The 21,538-nt window shown below is 35.6% G+C and overlaps 1 long non-coding RNA gene across 1 annotated transcript; it reads right to left on the reverse strand.

Moving 5' to 3' along the window:
- Window positions 1-17,605: 17,605 nt before the first annotated feature.
- Window positions 17,606-18,292, reverse strand: LOC122341751. The gene is made up of 4 exons (XR_006250489.1): window positions 18,211-18,292; window positions 18,002-18,075; window positions 17,738-17,796; window positions 17,606-17,643 (listed from the first exon to the last, which is right to left on the reverse strand). It is a non-coding gene; the product is annotated as an uncharacterized LOC122341751 (long non-coding RNA).
- Window positions 18,293-21,538: the final 3,246 nt, after the last annotated feature.

Genomic DNA, 21,538 nt, shown 5'->3' on the forward strand with positions numbered 1-21,538 from the left:
TTTTGGCAGGGCGCGTTATCATGTGCAAATTCTGTCAGTCTCTGAAGAAGCGCGCTAATGCAGCGAGCTGGCACACAGGCATGCAGAACAGAGACTCATGCCCTTTCTCTCTCTCCACTTCTTTTCCGTCTTTCCCTCTTCCATCCCTCACTAGCTCCATTAATCCAATCTTTCCCTACGCTCTTTAGCATTAACATTTTTCTCTCCCATGTTTTTCAAGCCGTGCTGTTTAAACAATTCACTCCTCTGACATTTGGATTAACTCAAACAAGAATTTATCGCCTCGCTCTCCCTGGAACAGAATCAGATGCGCACTCTCTGCTAAATACAGACCATAAACACGCTCACACACACAGACACACAATGCAGGTCGAGTCATTCAGCGCGCGTGTATAACTCATCAGCTCGCAGATACGCGCGGCTCTACTTCCTGACTGAAACACGCGCACACACACACGCAGTGACAGACTCTCTGATGGAGATCGGGGTATGTTGTCCTTGAGGCCGCTCTCTGGGTGAGTTAAACTGAAATGGGTCTTTAAAAGTAGCCGAGTAAGCAGAACACAGCCACACACACAGAAAGTGAGAGAGCAACACACAGCCAGTCAATATATATATCAGCGCAATAAACAAGATAAAAATAAAAAGTCTGCTCACCCCAAAACAAGCCCTCGTCAGAATATCAGACACATTGTAGTCTACAATTTATTCTACATACAGCATACTTTAGGTCTATTTAAACTCATCTCTCTCCAGAGACTCAAATGCAATTTCTGTTTCAATTACTGGCTTGTATAAAATATCCTTCAAAAGTTTGGGGTCAGTGAGATTTTTAAATGTTTTGGGAAAGTTGGAGGCCGCATCTATTTGAACATAAACACACAAATGATTATAGCGATACTGTGAATCACGAATACAATTTTAAAACTGTTGAAAATGTAATGAATCGGATTTTTCAGCAGACATTACTGTAGTCTTTAGTGTCGCGCGGTCCTTCAGAAATGATTCAGATATGAATCAAATATCTGATTTGACCCTGGACCGCAAAAGCAGGCACAAATGTCTCTTAAAAAATAATTCTGAATGTATGGTATGTTAGGATAGTATAATATTTATCCAAAAATCGCAAATCTGACAGTGCAAAAATATCAAAATATTGAGAAAATAATCTTTAAAGTTGTACAAGTTGCAATGCATACTGCTAATGAAAAGCTTGATATATTTGCAATAGGAAATGTACAAAATAGCTTAATCTTTACATAAAATCCTAATGTTTTTACGTTTTTTTTTGCAGGAACGAAAAATCTGACCCATGCAATGCATTTTTGGCTATTGCTACTCATACCTCCATGTTACTTAAGACATGGTTTTGTAGTCCAGGTCATATGTATTATCAATTCATTTATGATGTTGAGATACTGGGGGGAAACTGAGATACTTTTAACAGTATTATACAGTAATATCCGTATTATATATGGCACTCAAAAACCTAGAACTCTTGTGCTACTTTCTAACAATAAACACTAAGTAAACATGAATTTTATATAGACATAATAACTATAAAAATAGAGCTGGAATGGATTACAAGGGTCCAAGTAACAAGACTTAGATTTAGTCTACATTAAGCAGTCACACAGACTAGTTAGTTTGCAAAGTAAAGACCTATATTAAAAAAATACAAACCACGTATTAAAATACAAAGCAAGTATTAAACCTCATTTTTTTTTACAATGCTTTCTGTTTTTGAATAATATTTACAGAATATATAGAATCCAACAGAATTACACTGAAGGACTGATCTTAATAATATACTGGGAAAAAGGAAAAAAGAAAAAGTGTGCTCATAAGCAATCACCAAACTACACAGAACCCTCCGTCAATTACAGTTACAGTACAGCTTTTTGGTCGCTATACAGATTTCAAGTGTTACCGAAATGTTAAAAAAACTCTCCCAAATAAGATCGCCATTCACTGACAGAAGGTCTATTACTGTAGACATCTTGTTCGTATCACATATTCTTTAACTCGCTGCAACAGCGAGCTCCATTTCCGCAGAAACTGTGGCATCTGCTAAGATCCAAATGTGATTGGACGAGAGGAGAAGCTGTCAGAGAACTGTCACCAGCACACATGAAGTCACTTATCTGCTGCAGCTTTTTTTTTATGACAATCTGAAAGAAGGTGAGGAAGTTAGAGCTCGGGTTTGTTTTAAATAGTGCAGAAATTGCATGCAGTATGAAGTTAGCACTAGATAGGCGAGGGTCTAATGAATGTACGTACCGCAAAACTTAGCTGTCAATCATTTGCCTTTTGATTGACGGGTGAAGAGTTCTTACAGCGATGTTAATGCACCATAGAGGAGCACTGTCAGATTGACACGGCGGAGTGTGAGACGCGGGTCACTATTCTCACAGCGTGTCAGGCCACGAGTTATGGTCTGGGAACTGTTTTTATAACTGACATTTATCTAGACTGGTGAAAATCTGATCCCAGATCATAACTCCTACTCACATGACAGTCGTCATGCAAAAGGAAACAATGCTGATGAAAAATAAAAATGAGAATTTTTGTTGAATCCCACTCATTCGATGCATCCACACAGCTGATGCATAACTATGGCCAAAGGCAGAAATATCATGTAAGAAAGCTCTGTGCTGGTTTTACTTACTTCATTAGCACAACGTTAATGAGTTTACATGCACCATCACATTAACAACTTTAATGTCAATTAACCTGAATTATCAACAGCTAAAAGATCTAGAACAAACAACTAAAGTAATAATTTATTCACAATTTCATGAAGCATTGTAGGAAATACAAAAAAAAAAAAAAAAATATATATAAGGATCAATGTAGGATTATTATTAATTTGTGACACTATTAAATATAATAATTATCATTAGCATTAATGCGAAGTTGTATTATACACCTGTATCAAAAATCTATAATATAACAGTTTTATATATTAGATCAAATTTGATTAAAAAAGTTAAATTAGTACAACTTTTTAAACAATAATATAAGTAGGATTAATATAAATTACATTAGTAAAATTAAATAATATAGTATTGAAGTAAAATAGAAATTTGTATTTATACAATTACATTAAGATATTAAAAGTGTATACAATTTAATTTACAATGTAATAAAATTAATTTGCTACCTGGGCTTTTCAACCTGTCACTGCATCCGTCAGCATTTCTGTTATCTGAAGCATTTATCTAAACTAAATAAATGAGGGAAAAGCATTACGATTCAGCCATGCTAAACATGGGGGGGCATAGTTTTGTTTGTGTCAATGAGGACTTAGAGTTGATGGCAGTACCATGGGATCTGCCAAATCCATCTGTTCCTCTCATTTCACAGAGGAAGCACTTAAAACATTACTGCACATAAACACACTCGCATGCAGAGTATGGATAGCAGACGTAGCACTCTCTGCTCGGAAAGGCAGCAGGATGTTAGGAATCATTTCAGTGTGTTTGTTGAATCACATGTGGGAGCCTCTGCTGGGTTATGCAGCACATCATCCACACTGAAGCAAAAACAACGTACAGTGGAAGAGCATCGTATCCAGCAAGTTTAAACAAATATTTCGGTTCAATTTACACAGAGACATAGTCTTAAACCTCTTTATGAGGGTCACCGCCAAGTGCCACCCCCAATCATTCGCTCATAAACCATAATGTCATCCATTTATAATGGGGTTAGCAAATATTAAAACTGACACAAATATCTACAACCATATTTTAGAGTAACTGTTGTGAATATCTACATTAATACAGTATTGTGGTTATATTTAAAATGGACAAAATATTGGCAAATTAACCAGCCTGAACAATAATAACAATAATAATTGCTGCATAATATCGACTGGACTATTAATAGAAAAAGGGTTTAGCCATCTACATGTATTTTAAGCATAGCAATCCTTAGCTATTTAACTCAAAATTAGAAATTGTTAATTGGTCATATTTCTTTTGATTAAATAACATCTTCATGACAACAATTTTATGGTATCGTGGAAATTTCATAATTCTTGTCACCAGTGTCAATGCCACACACAAATAATACTATAACAGACAAAAGATAAAAATAAACTTTCAAGCTCACTGAAGATATGTAAACAGTCAGCGATTAAATAAGAATAAAATCACAAAAAAAAGGGCAAAAAAAACCCAACAACAATAAATAACACATTCTACATACACTGTATAATGTATGTAAACATACGATTTATAAAATGGATAAAATCACTGCATATTCTTTCCTGAGTAATTACATTTCAATTAAACATATTTCTCATCAAAGCAAAAAAAAAAGAAAAAGAAAAGGATATAGCAGGAATAATAAGACTGCTGTCACTTTAAGAGCTGCTCAGATCAAATATAGTGTTACATAAGTGTTTTCATTCTCAGCTGTTTGCTTTCGTTAAAGACCTACTGTGTTTACAAGGGTAAATGACAAAGACGGGAATTTTGACGCATACAAGTGTGTGTATTTAACCATCCAAGGTCTATAAAGTGGCAAAAATAATACTCCCGCTTTCTCTGACAGTGCTCAGACAGCTCATGCATGCAGCGAAATGAGCTCTCTTTCACTGCTGATTGCATTTCATTGCTTAAAATCAATGAGAAACATGCAAACAATACGTTTTTATTAACGCGTACAGCAAAGTCATGTGAGCATGCCGCGATAGTCCAAAATCTCTAATAGTCTCTACCCATATATATCACCCAACCCTAGGCTTCATCATCCCATTACCAATCATCCCTTGTGCATCTCCTAGAAATGGAAGCTCTTCTCAAAGCTGCATCCCGGCACAAACATAAACATAAACAGAGTGATTTGCATGAGTCTTGTATTATGCATGAGGGCAAACATGTATAAAATGTGTCATAAATGTGCAAAATACATGTGCAACCAGTCCTCTGCATGAACTTCTTGTAGCAGCCAGATCTTCGCAATTATGCTTGAAACTTCCGTGTGTGCATGTGTGTGTGCGCGCTGTCTGCAGGGAGCAGGTTTGATAGACTCATAATTAAGACTGTATCCGAGCGTATGAGAAGTGTGTTTAAAGAGTGTCTTGCCTTTGTGTGTGTAATGACACCCATGGGACGCATTAGGAAACTTCACATCAGGGAGTTCAAACACATGTCTTTCTCACCCACACACACTTTTTTTTTTTTTCTCTCTACATCTCTAACCTTGACACTTCTCCAAATGCACAAGGACATGGACAGTGTCCTTCTTTAGATGGACGCTCACCACAGTCTAATAAAGCACACACACGCACGCACGCACACACACACACACACACACACACACACACACACACACACACACACTACAACAGCACGCCGTCAACTACTCACATTTTGACAAACAGAATGTTGCTATGGTTACACAGCAGGATATATTTTTTTCCATTCGATTTGCACTTTTTATTTTTTATTGCATTTTCTATTAGATCTAATTTAAGATGTCCCTCTCCTATTCGCTTTCTCTCTGGGTGCTTTTCAAACGCAATAGTCCCATTACTAGCTCATTTTAGAAGCCCGACGTGATTCTTCTGATGTCCATATTCAGTTTTCCAGAAGAAAATCATAGGGTACTGAATCATTCTGACAGAGACGAAATCTTTGATTCCCGCTGTGCGAGGGGTCTCCAGTGATGAATGGCTTTAGATCAGAGCTAATTAATCCACATCTGAAACGCACTTTGAGTATTCTCTATTTCTGTTTGAATTAGCTTTATAAATATTGCTATAATCTTAATTTCCATCATTTACTTCATTTTAGCCCTTGTGCAAACTTAATCTTGCCATCTTAACTATGAAGAACAGATAACACGCAAGAGGACAACCGTTGCGTTACATGTCGCATTAGTATTTAATTGAAAATATATATTTTTTTATATTAGATATTTCAGAACACAAACTGGCCGATCTCAACAAATGTGTTATAAAAATAAAGGATAATATTTGTAACACACGCAAAAGAAAAAAAACATGACTTTAAAATGGAGACAAATTAGATTTTACTGGGATTCTTAAAATAATAATGATAAAAAAAGCCTAATTTTCTCAGAAAAGGCCTATAGTTAAGATGCCGGATTAGGCTTTTGCTCCTTTCATATGCTTGTGAACATCAGAAAGGGGAAATGCAAGCACATGTGAAGTATTTTCAGCTTTTGCGGCATACCGGAGTTCAAACAGCAGACCTAAACGAACCAACAGAAAATCCAGACATCACAGATTGACCTCTTAGCTCATTACACAAAATACAAACATCAAAGCTGCGTGTTTCTGAAATTAATTAATAATTGTTATTGATGTTTTTTTTTTTTTATTAACTGCATAACATCAAATCAGCTTGTGCATGCAAAAAAAAAAAAACAAATTAAATAAGTAAATAAATACAAATTGCACACTCGCATTTGAAGGACAGCTGTGAAAATAAAGCATACCAGAGAAGTTAGAGGTAAACTAAAACAATGGATACAAGGGTAAAAAAAACAAATGACTAAGTCTTTGAAAGTCCCAGTGGGAGCCGTCCAGACAGTGCTTAGAAAAGGTTGCCCCCAAAAAAACTCCCTATGCGGTGAAAGAGACTTGTGTGTGAAGTCACTGCAAGACCGACCGATACTGGGGACTGCAGAATACAGTAGCTGAGAACAGAGTAAAAGTGCAGCAATCAGCCATGGTGTTTACGGCTGGATGACACAAAAGAAGCAATTACTCAAAAAGAGCTGCGCGAAAGTCTGTATATCACAGAGGTTGGCAGGGTTTTTGACATGAAATGCCATTTTTTATATATAAAATCGCTTTTTTTAAAACAAAAATTGTGCAAAAGTGGTGAACGCACTTCAACTTTTTTTTTGTGGTTCCATTATACCTTCATTAGCAGAGACTGGGAATCTTGTAAAAACAGTAGAAAGATGTTGCAAAAATATAGCTTGTCAGTGGGCCATCAGAGAATAAAAAGTAGAAAGATGCCTGGTCTGTAAGAGCAAGATGACTTTCTGCAACCGTAGTTACATGCATGTATGAATATCTGCATCTACAATAGCTTTTAACAGAAGATTTTGCTAAACTAACAACATAACGAGAACCTGTGAAAGGTTAAATCCAGAGGATGAGCAACATTGCATTCTTGAAAACTCATTGCCTGCATTCCAATATGCATACTATCCATCCTAAATTCTATGTGACACTAGTCATTATCAATACTATTTAGGGCGGATTGTTTAGGATTTATTTTTACCGCACATGTCAACATGTTCCAAGATGGCAGACGTGTCAACATTTCCGTCATCTACGCAATAACCCACACGAATCCATGATTTCAATCCAAATGGGAATCTGCGGCACAGCTTGAAAGTTCCAAAAGTGTCATCCGAACAGCCTTGGGCCAAAAAGCTGAAAGCCCACCTCAAGAGTCTGCGAAGCTATTACACACCTGCCCTCAAAGACTTCACAGTTCACCTAAAAATTACAATTCTGTCATCATCGACCCTCGTGTTGTGCGAAAACCAGTATGATTTTTCACTTTTCTGTGGAAAAAGAAGTCTTCACACTGCTATTTTCCATTCAGTGAAATCAACAAAAGTGACCGGAGGCTGTCAAGCTCCAAAAAGGAGAAAAAAGCGCCATAAATGTATGATCAAGAAGTCCGTATGAAGCCATACGATAGCTTGACAGCCTGAAATGTAATTTCAGAGAGACGAGGGGGGAAATTATTTCCATATTTCCATAAAAAAGAGATCAAAGAAACTGTATTTGATATAAAGGGGAGAATTTGATTAACTACACTAAAACCCATTGTACTTAAAGACAAAAGCAAACTATGGGAGATTCCTGAGTTTATTCACACCTGCAGTCAAAGCACAGAATAACTTCAGAATAATATATTTGTTAATTAGCACAAAAATCACCTCACAGTATGAAGTATGTAGAATAAAATATTGAAAGCGCCACAAAAGATACTCCCTGCCTCCACAACATAATCTGAACATACTGGATTTGCTTATTCACGAGCGTGAACCGTGATAATGGTTTGTCACTACAGGAGCCTGCCTTTTCACGGTTAGTTTTTAGCTCCTGATTGATCACCTGCTGTGAAAGCTCCTCTTTTCTGACCTTGTTGTAATATCCATGTTGTCTTAGGGTTGTTTTGGCAATTTTTGGCGGAACAGGACGCCAAAAACCCAGTAGTCCATTCTCTGGCATGGCTTAGCCTCCTCAGAGGGAGAAAACATGTTATTTTACTCACCTAAATGCGATACAGAGCTAATTTCACCGAGCTAGCCAAGCCATCAATTCAAATTAGCGCTGGGCTCTTGAGAAAGTGTGTATAACTGTGGAAGGGGAACGAGGGAAGCATGTCATGGGAAATCCAAAAGAACCTCTACTGAAAGATTAACTAATCTATTGTCTCATTTGAATTGATTAGCCTTTGTGGAGGATGATACTTTTGTGCACAAGCGTTCTCCTGAATGTGTAAGGACACAAGGATGTAAAAACCATGAAGGAAGATTAAAACAGCATTTATTTTTAGAAAATGTCTCTGAAATGATGCTTAGCGCAAAACTCACCACCAGGGTGTTGCTACTGTACGTGGCTGCTAAGGTGCTTTAAATACGGCTGGTACCTGGCGTCTGACTCGTTTTCTTTTCACAAAATCACAATGAAGTTAAGGATTAATAAATGAGGAAATATGAAGAGTGCATGAAAAGAACATTTTGGGTGCTATACTGTAATGATCTTTAGTCGATTTATATACTGTAAAATAATGCATAGTTTATAACAATTTACTTAACTGTATTCAGAATTCAGAGACTGTTCAAAACAAGAGAATGCCAATACGATAAAAGGAATAATACGCATAGAGTTTACTAAATAAATAAATAACAATAATAATTATATGCATATATAAAACATTTAAAAAGACATGTAAATCTGTCAAAGGGGAATCAGTTTAGAATAAATGTGATACGAAATGAATTATGTTTGGAATTATGCATGTACATTTTGGAAAATGTTTATGTTGCATTATCAAATTTAGTAAAAGGTGTAATTTATTAGTTTATTATGTATAAAGGGTAGGCATAATAAGCAATGCTTCGGCCTGCACCTTTTTCTGTAATTATGTTTATTTATTTTATACTGTGTAAGTTGTCTGTGAGGAGCAAAATAAAATTATTGTTGATTGATTGAATGCAAACAGTGATGAATTAGCTTTATTAAGAGAAAGTAACCCCTTATACAACTAAACACAAAGTCATTTATTCTCATTTTTGTCAGTCTAGTCACTAAATATTATTCATACTTTTTAGGCAAATTTTCTTGTAGGTTTTCTTGAAAATTATAACTCTGTTTGTGTATACAACTAATGTAACAAAGCAGAGTAAAATAAAGGACACACCAAAGTTAAAAAATATAATAAAAAAATTAACTTTATCAATTATTTAAATTTTCTACACACACAAAAAATATCCTATTTGTTTTATAAAATGAACTACATATTATTAATGTCCTTACTATGTTTTTGTGTCTTGAACATACAGTAGTAGTACTGTTAGTTCTGGGTTAGAAAGCTTAATTTGTTTTTTGAAAATGAACGCCACGAGAGTGAATGTTTAATGACAGAATTTTCATTTTTGGGTAAACTCTCCCTCAAAAAAGGTTCCGTCAAATACATGACCATGACATTTGCAACCGGTAACCACTAAAAAAAAGAACCGAATCTTATCAACCCAACTTGCAATAAAAAATGTGGATGTTCTAAGAAGTTCTTCAAATAACGCGGCTCTAAATTTATTCTCCGGTCTTTGATTCGTATGTTACATCAACAACGCAGAATCCGTTAGTAATGGAGTTGTGGATGTGCCCCGAACGGAACATGTCTTATAAAGTCTAAGCTTTGATAATTGCATTTTATCACAAGACCCTAGGCTAACATTTATTACACTTGCATTTACATTTCTCTTTCTCACCAGAAACTCTTTTATACAAATGTGGAGGAAGTGCTTATATGTTACTGGCAGTTATCAAAGAGAACAGACAAACGCTTAGCGTCAAGTTATGTCAAAGTGTTTGATTAAATGCTTGATGGAAATGCAAACACGTTGCTAAATTATTGCAATAAACTGATTATTTAGGCACAATGTGTTGGATTAATAAATCACTGCATTGGAGACATTGGAGATAAGATTCATATTCGTATAAATTCATAGTCTAGTCACGCTTACATTTAGCATTTGTACCATTTTCATTTCACACATTGTTCGTAAAACAGTTCGCATTTTAAATGCCTGAATATTTGATTTATGTTACACGGAAAGCGTGAAAAATGTTTGGCCCTATGAAATATTTTGTCCTAATGGACACAGCCATCTGCTGAATGTCAAACGTCGAGTGGAGGGGAGCATTTCAGCGCTTCTTAATTAAGTAAATCTTCATAATGGCTGTTAATCTACTGTACTGAGGTTTAGGGCTCGAAATGCAGGCTTACAACTGGTGTGGCTGTTTGTCATATTGAGTAAGGGTGAGGATCTAATCCACGGGGAGTGTTTAATACTTCAAAATGCTTATCTCAGGTCTTATCGCCATGTTGATCTGCAAACCCAGATGTAAGCAATTCAGCGTTTCAGCGGATGCTTCCGTGGCCATCACTTCATATATAAGCATTCGGGGAGGGGACCAGGCAAGAAACTGTGAGTCTAGGTCCATTAATCTGTGCCATCTGCCTTTGCGTGCCATCTGAGTATTTGCATTTCAGAGAGCATCTACACGCTCTCGGTGTGTGTGTGTGTGTGTGTGTGCTTGCGTAGTTTGGCGCGCTTGTGTGCGTGTTGGTGTACGAGCATGTAAGTGAGCGAAATTACGGAGATTGACGTGACCACCGCTTGACATCAAACGAAGGAATAAATCACAGTTAAAGTTCTCAACAACACATTTACTAAATTATCTGAAAGAATGACTCTTCTTAAGTGAATTACAATTTGCTCTGCTCATTAAGTCTTGGCGCTTCACAATGAGCATTGTTAAGGGAGGTTAACCTGCTGTGCTTTGAGAGGTAAACATGTAAAATGCATTTTCCTGCTGCATTGAGAGTAATTATTCACTATTTCCATCTGTCTCTTCTCTCTTTTTTTTTAACTCCCAGAAGAAATGTTGCTACTAATCGCGTAGTAAAACACCACTTTTTCCGCTATAGGGTTCATACAAAGCAAAGTCTTTGTTCTGTATAACTTCCTCCAAGGGCGGTACTACAAATGATACAAAACACAATGCTGCATTATAATGAACTACATGTCCTTTTTTTCCATTTGTGACATTGCGATATTGGTGTAAAACTCTGAGCTGTAACTCGCAATGGCTGATGTGGGTGTCTAACACAATACTGTAAGTAATTAGTTGCCTGTGAGCTTTAGATAAGGGGAAAAAAGCTCGTCTTTGATGTTGATTACGTGTTATCTTAGCATAAAAGTGACAGAATTAAACGCTGCTTGTTCTCAGACACGAAAAAGGAAATATCTACGGTCTCACGTACAATCTCCGCCTATTTCAGAGAGTTAAACGGCAACTTTTGATGCAGCAAGCAATCAATTTCTTTTACAGCCTTATCAGTCGCATATGTGAAACGACGCTTGTTTCGTGTAAGCAGCGCTGGGGGGTTGACATGCAACGAACGCCGTTTTTTCCGCAGAAACAAATACAGTACATTTCGAAAGAAAGGAAGGATTGGGATAACGCGGTTGACCAACATGAAGAGCGTGCAGAAACATGAAAAAAAAAATGAGAAGGGAAGCTGCCGGATTCACTATATAAATATTGAGATAAATGAACAATAAGGGTAACAAGAAATATCTATGTTTAAAGCAAAAAACAAAAGGGTTAAGGGAAACGTTGAGTTGGACAATATCAGAATATCAATAGAATAAAACAGAAGATGGATTTTATGGGGCACTGCACTATGTACAGAGGAAATCTATTGGGATGCCTTTGCAGATGCATTTTATTATCAACGACAACTTCAATTCTGTTTTTTAAAGTTTATCTTAGTCTGTAACTCCCATACACACAAGCATTGCCATATATCTGTGCATATCTATCATAATTTCTCCCCTGGCAGTGCTCAAAGTGGAAAAAAATACAAAGCTGTGAAAAATGAAACGCACCATGAAGTTTTCACCATACTGTATGTCAGCATTTCCTTACTGGAACTTAAAATACTAAAGATAAATTAACATTAAAATCTGATAATAAAAAACTAGAAAATATTCACACTAATTGTTTTGTGTTCTCCTTTTGGCTGAAATAATTGTTAATAATAATACTAATACTAATTATATATAATAAATATTTATTATACATATTATTATACATATGTTATTAAATACATTAAAATATTTTCAAAATATAAGATGTATGTGTAGACATAATAAACAGAAAGAGTTCAGTATCATGAGTATCATATATATATATATATATATATATATATATATATATATATATATATATATATATATATATATATATATATATATATATATCTGTATATATTGCAATTTTTTATGGTAAAGATTACATTTTGAGTCTCAGCTGTTGAATGTTCGAACATGGTCTCATATGTTGCTATAATATGCACCAGATTCAACGCTTATTCTTAAAACATTAGCGAGACTAACGGTTGCCGTGTAACGAAGTTGACAGCACAGACTACCTGCTTCAGCAGGAAAAGAAAAGCATAAAAGCAGTACACAAGAATAATAGTGCAGAGTAGGTTTCAGAATGTACCGTTCCACTACGAGCAATACCCTCGAGGATCAATAAAGGGCACCCATCCATCTAACTATTTATCTAAATCAGTGAATCATGGATACGGCCATTAAAACATGATACAAATCTGCAATCCGATATCTTATTTAAAGCCACAACCCTGATCCTCGACCAGATCAAAGGCCATATTCCTACAAAACCCTACATTGTGACAGACCAGCCTATAAAGATCAGCAGATTATCGCTAGTGATGCTAAGATAGTGGCGGCTGGATGCTGCGGTGGATTATTGAGTGGATTAAATGAATCTGGGAGATTAAGACTAAGATGCTGTAAGTATGTGTGTCTCTATGTCAGAGGCACTGTGTCTCTCTCGTAATCCTCATGTTAAAGAGATGCTAGCTGGTTTAGTGTGCTTTAACGCGAGCTCATTTACCAGCACTGCAGCTAACTGACAAGATTAAATATAGCCACAACGCGGTACTGTAAGATTACAATGATTTTTTTTATTTTTTATTTTTATTTTAACTTCGGTGCTAGCATTAAGCAACTGTTTGATCTGGTTGAGGTATTAAGGTCAAAGTGAAGTAAATAATATTACCGGTTAACTCACTAGATCAATTGGTCTCCACATTAAAGATACTGATACGTAAATATAAATATATATTCCTTTAAATCGAATAACATCTTATGAAATAGTAACTTTATATAAGTGTTACGTTGCTCAAGTTCAGTTAACTGTTTCGTTGTACCTCCAACATTCAAATGAAAATTTAGAAAGAAAGAAAGAAAGAAAGAATCTTTGTTTTAAGCCTTTTTTTCTTTTAGTATGAGATTGGACAAAACTAGATGAGAAAAGTTTGCAAACAAACTTTGAAGTTGGCTTGAAGAAGCCTTGACTTGAAGATCGAAATGGTTGTAAAAGCTTTAAGCTTAAAAATATAAATAGACCAGACATATGTTAGTAGCATGATTAGTATGTTGTTAGCATAAATAACATGCTATTAACATATTTTGATTAACATGTTTTTAACATTTTTGTTGTTAGCATCATTAGTACGTTGCTGGCATGTTTCAGCATGGTAACCCTGTTTAAAAAAAAACAGCATATGCTGGTTAGGTTTGTTTTAAAGCCGGGACAAGAGCTGGTCCTCTGCTGGTTTATGCCTGTTCTTTGCTGGTTTAAGTAGGTCATGCGCTGGTCTTAAACTCGTTCGACCAGCTGAAGACCAGCAAAGGACCATCTTAAATCAACATCCCAGTAAAACATAACTAACCAGCATATGCTGTTTTATTCAGCAGGGAGACATTTTTCTAGCATGTGTTTATGATTAACACGTTGCTAACAGTACATCTTTTAGTATTTTGCTAGCGTGATTTAACACATGGTCTAGTACTAAAAAATGACTAATCAGTCATTAAACTTTGTTTGTAATAGTTTAAACACTATGTAAGTTATACAAAAGTTTCAACCCCCTCAATGGGAATTTATGGGATGTGTGGTGGTTGTAGCTTTAAAGCTGTCGCAGGAAACGAGTACATTTTGGCTCAGAAGAACAGAAGAATCTTAAATAGCAGATCAGTAAGTTGGCTCTTTCAAGCCAGCTTAATTAGATTGGGTAACAGGTGTGTTATTCTAATAGCTGAAGACCAGACTTTTCCAGGCAGGTTTTCCATCTGTGCTTTGGTAAAAGACATCCGACAAGTTCCTGTAACCCACCACTTACCTATCTACAGCAACCATGAAGCAGTACGTATTTCTAGTTTCATTAAAGATATATTAAACTCAGATCACAGATGGATTTATTTTTTTTCCTTTTTTGTGCACAGCTCTTTTCCAATAGTTTGTCAGGCTGTTCCCTGTCATCAAGTAAGATAAAATTGAAAATATCCTTTTTAATCTAAATATGTATGATATGTTCAGTGGTGAAAATACTGGTGGAATTTGATAGAAGGGATTGCAAAGTGACAGCATGTATCTTAAGAGGTGTGCCATACATCTTCTGCTGTCAGTGACAAAGCGATCTTAAGGCCGTCATTATCCTCAAGAGACCAACCTCTACGAAAAAGCATCACAGCATGGAGAGCATCCGTGGCACGGTCAACCATCTGTCAAGAAGCAAGATTACGGATGTGTTCTGTGAATGATGAGAAAAAACAAAGAGGAGAAACCTCATGTTAATGGAAACGGCATTCATTTTGAAGTTATTAGTAATGATGGAGCAGGGATAGAGGACACTGATTTCGAACAATGAGAATATCAATACTGTGAGAAGCCGATATGGATTACTGCCACTCTGTCTGGTCACAGTTTAGGCTTTTAAAAAGGAGAGGAAGAAAAATAAACTTAATAATTAATGGACGATTTTAACTTGCCTGTTTCTTACACAAACTGCCACACCCACCTTTAAACTCCTATAGATAAAAAAAAACAAAGAATGCATGAATGTATGGCAAATTAGGTTGAAAAAGTAAAGCTGGTAAAAGGGAACAGTCTAATGCTAAAACAACAACAAAACACTCATGTTAAGTTGCAATCAATCTGAAAATATTCCTCTCAGATCGGTTAACTTAAAAACGTAACACTGAGTTGAATATAAGCAATAAGACTTTTATCTGTTTATTGGCGTCTACATGTGAATCACAGCCATGCTGATATTCAAACCGACAACTGGACTGATTGTAAATGTGTTATGCATAGTTCAACAATTATAAAACTAATATTGAGGAACTTACATTTTAGACGCACTACTAGCTATGTTTCCATTCACCTATTTTTATGTGCATTTTGGAATATGAAAAAACCCTGGACAGAAATGCCAAGATGCACATAAATAAATAACAAATGCTAATTATTGTTATTTTTTGTTGTTGTTGGATAAGACAAAAACACACATAAATCACAATGGAAACACATTTACCAAATAATACTAAAGTGACCATTTTGTCTCGATGAATGAAAAGTGTTTATTCGCAAATGTTTTATGCAATATTCCAGTTTTTTTTTCCATCTTCGGATAAAAACATAGCTATTGCCATTTACTTGTTTATTTGCTCTGCCAAAGCTCCAAAGGAAACCACAGCAAGAACCAAACTCCTTCCACAAATGGTCTGAATGAATGGATAAGTGACTAATTTCTAAACGAATCAGCCTATTGAAGGAATTTTCGATGATGATTAAATAATAAAATAAATGAATAAGTGATTCATTCAATATTCAATAATTCAATTTTTACATACTAACAATTCAATGATTCACTTATAAAGAAAGTCGCTTGTCGCCACCTACTGGAGTAATGATGTAATCCGTAATCTCCAATTTCCGACATTTTCTGTATCTGCTTATAAACCAGCATACAGATGATTTAGACCATAGAAAAAAAGAAAACAAAAAGAAGAAAAGTACTTTGGGGAAAATAAACTATTAAACTATTAGTCATTCTCATAAACACTGTTCTGAAGTCTTCATTTGCTGTATCCTGTTTCTTTCTCTCCCCTCAGGTAGAATCCTGGTGACCATTTCATGACGTTCTCCCTTCATTCTTTATTTCCATCAGTCACTCAGTTATGCCACCCAGCACCCCTCCAGCTGTGACTGTCAATCCCAAAAATGTCAAGGGGAAAAATGGTCTGACCTTGTGTTTCTTCAAGATCCAAAACATCAATCTGTTTGCAGTGAACACACTACATAAACATTAATCATCATTAAACTCGAGTAACCTGAGATGTGTGTGAGAGAGTGAGACAGGGAGAAATAGAGATAGACACAAAAGAGGGTGAAACAGAACATGGAGCGCTGTCTTGGTGTATATATGTTTGTGGTGACATTTAAAAGTTATTTCAACGTTGTAGTGATCAGATAATGAGATTTATGCAAGACACTCTTATTACTGATACTATTAGGTTTTATTAATTTTTTGTATATGTATTTACTTTATATTTAGTTTACTATGATAACCCTGGTGGGTTAAATGTAGATTAGGTCAGGTGCCGATGTGTTTTTCACGTATAATGCAGTGGGAAGATGCGTTGTTGACGTTACACTGATCAGACAACACTTGTCATTTCATAACTGAATTCAAAAATTGAGATCAAATGAAAAATGACAGCGGCACGAGTAGTCACCCCTGTGGGATTCCATTAGGAGGGTGTGCGTTGCAATCGCCCGAGCAGGATCTCTTCTAGGTAGAGCAAAAACTGTAGGCATGCACATGCAGTGGTAACCATTAATTCCCAGTTCATTCTCAGTGGGCCAATGATCCTGATATTTGTCATACAATTATCTTTTCAAATCTGTTTAGTGTCAAATCAGAGTTTTATTCACAACTAATAAAACGGCATGTAGCTTCCACGCGGTGAAAGATTTGTAGCAAAATTTGTCTGCATCCGAAATGGCACACTTCTCTGACAGTAGGTGAAAAAGAGTTTTAACAAAGTAGTATGTGGGAATTCAAGTATTCATAAAACAGTAGGCCAAAAAAATCCTGCTAGTTCTGGTGAGATTCTGAAGTGCACATCTGATGGACACTTTAGTCTCTCATGAGGCCACAGTGGCAGTGAAACACAGCATCCTGACAGGTCACATGACAATGGCAACACGACGAACGTAGTACATCCTAATTATATTCTTACTACACTTAGACTTACTACACTACTATACTTTTTTTTTTTTTTTTTTTTTTTTTTTTTACAGTTAGTAAAGTCACTTTTCAGAAACAGTCACTGTCTTGCCTCAAAATTGTACTGAAAAATAAACGTGAATTTTGTTTTATATGTTTTGGAATACAACGTTAACTGTACATCACCTCACCTCGGAGATCCAGCATGCTTGCTATCACATCCCGTCGCTCACATTTCTTTCTTCCGCAGAACACAAAAGAAAGTATTTTGAACAACTTGAGAACCAATGATGACAATATTGTCTTTTTTTTTTTTTTTTTTTGGCACACTGTACCTTTAAGAGTCAGACCAAGCGGCACGCTTTTCCAAATGCTGGCTGAATCGACATTAAATCTGAATCGAGACAAGAAACGATAGATGCGATCAGTGTCACATTTTCATTTAATTACCATCAGAGTTTCAAAATGCTTTAGTAAGCAAGATAATATTCTTTTGTTCAGGTTAATTAAAATGGAAGTAAATGCAAAACTGGCGAAATCTTTAATAGGTTTATCAAAGACGAACAGATCTGTGATGGGGTGAACTTCACCTGACTTACAGGCTCTGACATTCAGCTTCAGTCTTCAGCGCCTGGCCTTTTGCATATACAGTCCTAATTGGGCCTCCGTGCACCTGGGAAATGATGATATTGAATGTTGATGATTGGTTTTACAAAGCTGTTATCTGACTGCTTCTCACAAACTAACAGAGCCTAATGGTTTCATTTTCCCAAAGTGCGTAAGAAAGAAAACCCAAACTTTTGCCCACCTGATTCTGGAGTCTCTAATTGTTTTACTTTCATCTCAATAGCTGATACGTTTTTTTCTTCAGTCAAATGCAAAACGGAGCTGCCAAGACAGAGAATTACAAATAAATGAATGTCTTTGTAATTGCCAGGATAAGAGGTATCAGAAGGACTCTTAACATTTAAAGAGTAACATTTATGCAGCTGACATATTGCGAACTGACAGTCTGAATGACTAAAATGTTGCATCTAATGAAACAATTTAGGATTATTAGAGATTGCATGAGCTCGAACTGTTCATTGTGTAAAATAAAGTAGCGTTAACCTGTCAAACAATCTCATTAAGAAAGAGTCACGAGTCACAATACTGTACGCACGTTCAGAAAACACAAAGTCTCCGCACTCACTGTAGCTGCAGTCTGTCGTACGGCTAGCCTAAATAAATAGATAAAGGTCTGCAGGTAAGGGAAGGAAATGAGAAATAGAGACAAACATTGGACATAGTGGGGATTGAGTGTTATAAATGGTGAGGAGGAGAAGCAAGAGGGGGGAAAGTGAAGAACTCAAGAGAAGAAGAAAGAGAAAGCGAGAGAGGCCAGGGAGCAGTTCATTAGTGGCCTGGTGGAGTGTTCTCAGAGAGCCATACGAGACGATCTGAGGGGAAGAACGAAAAACCCTCATGACAGAAATGTCAAATGACTTCAACCCTCAAATGAAAATCGCTAACTCAAAAGGCTGCACAATCAAATGCCACATTGACCTGCAGTGTCAGAAAATATATGCAGATATTCAAATATCACCGCGGCCCCTTATATAAAAGTACTGGACTGGGACCGTGATTCAGTAATGGAATCAGATTATTACTTTGCCCATTTGATTACCAGATTCATATAGCATGGTATGTTAATAGTAACATAAAATGTCACTGAATACTAGGCACGACTGATATTACAACTGGCTAATAGTAGCAAGCCAATATTTTCATTTTAATCTTTTTTTTTTAATTTGTATTTAATAAGACAACTAACAAAGGTAAAAATTAGCACATGTCTCCATTTAAATCCTTCCACCACACTCCAGCTCAAATAAATATAAAAATAATCTAAAAACCTTTGCCCAATCCTTATTTTTTTAGAGCAATTGGGGAAAAACATTTATATCTCCAAGAAGTATCTTCGCTCTTCAATCTGCACGAGGAAAAAGGAGTAAACCTTTGATGTGATATAAAAACGTTATATGAAAATAAACCAATAAATGTGATAAAATATTTATAAATATATTTGCTATGGCTGAGAAATGATTAACAGCTAATATTAAAATGAAATGTTGCCTAAATACATCTAAAATAAAGTCAATAAAGTGACTTTAGGAATCACAACTTTATAGAGTACGACAAATTATTTTTACAAACATTACATTTAATAATGCATTACATTATTAGTGTTTTTGAAGATGAACTTTAAGTTAGCATCAGATGATAATCTAAAAGTATAAACAGAGGACATAAGCAATTAAATAAAAATAAAATACATCATATACAAGTATACCATTTGTTATATAAATAACAGAATGCATCTCTTTGTTCAAATGCTTAATAAACATGGATTCTTCATGATTTTTTTTTCTCCTTTTTACACCAAGGCCATAGCTTATATTCATGAGGCCTGGGGAACAAAAAAAAAAAAAAAAAGATGGGGGTCCGGGACAAAAGTGTTTTGAGATGAGCTTCCCAGGGCCTAATAAGTAACGTTCACAATGAAAGACCTTGTTCCTTGTTTCCCCCCACTGACAAAGACCCTGGGTAACCATTTTTCCATTTAGAAGACTGCCGTTGATGACTAAAACTTGTTTAAGCCTTGGGGGCAATTACTTAAAAACTTTTGCTTATCTAATTTAAGTTATCAGAACTACGCACACACACTAACTACACACAACAATGACTTCACACTGCATATACTGTACAAATATTGACACACCAAAGGAGTCTCATTAAAGCATTAAAGTCTACAGAGATTTTGACGCAGCGTTTGTTGATGTTGAGAGAGAACGGCCGAGGGCTGAAAGCATTTTGTTATCTTCCCTTCAATTTTTCTTCAGTCGAAATTTTGACGTAGCACAGAAAAATGAATTCCAGCAGCAACATTATTCTTTAAAACGTGAAAACCGATTTTACAGTTACAAATGAATATGGATGCGTTTATAGTGAGGAAAAAAAAGAGGGGGAAATGGATTTGAATGTTTTGGGAAACACTTGGATGCAAATATATGCAAAAAAAGAAGCCCATCAGAAGATCTCCACGTCCCACGAAACAAATCTTAGGAATGGACTTGTATTGTGAAAGGTCATAAATTAACAGAGGCTTCTGGGAAGTGTTTTAGCTTGGGCTTGGCTGAGTGTTTTTTTCCCCATTTGAGTTGTATGATTAACTAACTCATTGCATAAATAAATCATATCAAAGTAACATTTAAATCATCCAAAGCTCCACTAAACACTCAGAAAGGTCTCCCGACAGAATTCCCATCTCTTAAGCATTCTGACACAGAGGGAGATTTTCAGTGATTACAGACATTAAGGATGTTAGTATTACCAACCAAACTGGGTCAGAAAGCTTTTTGCTTCTAATGCACGCCTATGTCTTTCATATTTGTGCTTAGGAGAGAGAAAAAAAAGAAAAAAAGGCAGCCTTTTTCTAGAATACAGGAAGGGCTATTTTCATATTCAGGTCAATACGATGTTGAATATACATAAATAATATGTTTAGACTGCTCTTACGTTTAATGTACACGTCACAAATTTAGTACAACATTTTGTTATATTAAGAAATTTGGTTCACATTGTTCGGAAATATACATAAATGTCACACGGATGCCAAAAGACAAAATATTAACATACCGGAAAGAAAGAAACATGTCTTTGATCAATTTAATCAGTTTTTCAAGATTATTTGCAAAATCTGAGATTTGGTCACAAAACAGAAATTGTGATCATCACGATTTACTTCTTTTATTTTTTTATGCATGCATGTGGGTCAAAGACGTTAAATATTCACAAAAGTGGTTTTCTGTCCATAAAAAGCAGCAGTATTATAACATTATATTGTTTTTATGGTGAAACCCTTTTCATCTTTTACTTTATATGCACGTATTTATTTATTATTTGTTTATTACTATTTATTATTTTCAGGATTATCAAATAACACGGTCACAAATGCGAAAAAAAGCACTGTTTGTTTATTTTTTCCTAAAATAAAATACAATTAAATATTGATCATTAATAAAAAAAATAAAAAATAAATCTGTAGACCATTACACCGGTGATTCATGTTACCGTGGTACTTTAAGAACATTTTG

Source organism: Puntigrus tetrazona, chromosome 1 (assembly GCF_018831695.1).
Source record: "Puntigrus tetrazona isolate hp1 chromosome 1, ASM1883169v1, whole genome shotgun sequence".
In the NCBI taxonomy this organism is placed as follows: domain Eukaryota; kingdom Metazoa; phylum Chordata; class Actinopteri; order Cypriniformes; family Cyprinidae; genus Puntigrus; species Puntigrus tetrazona.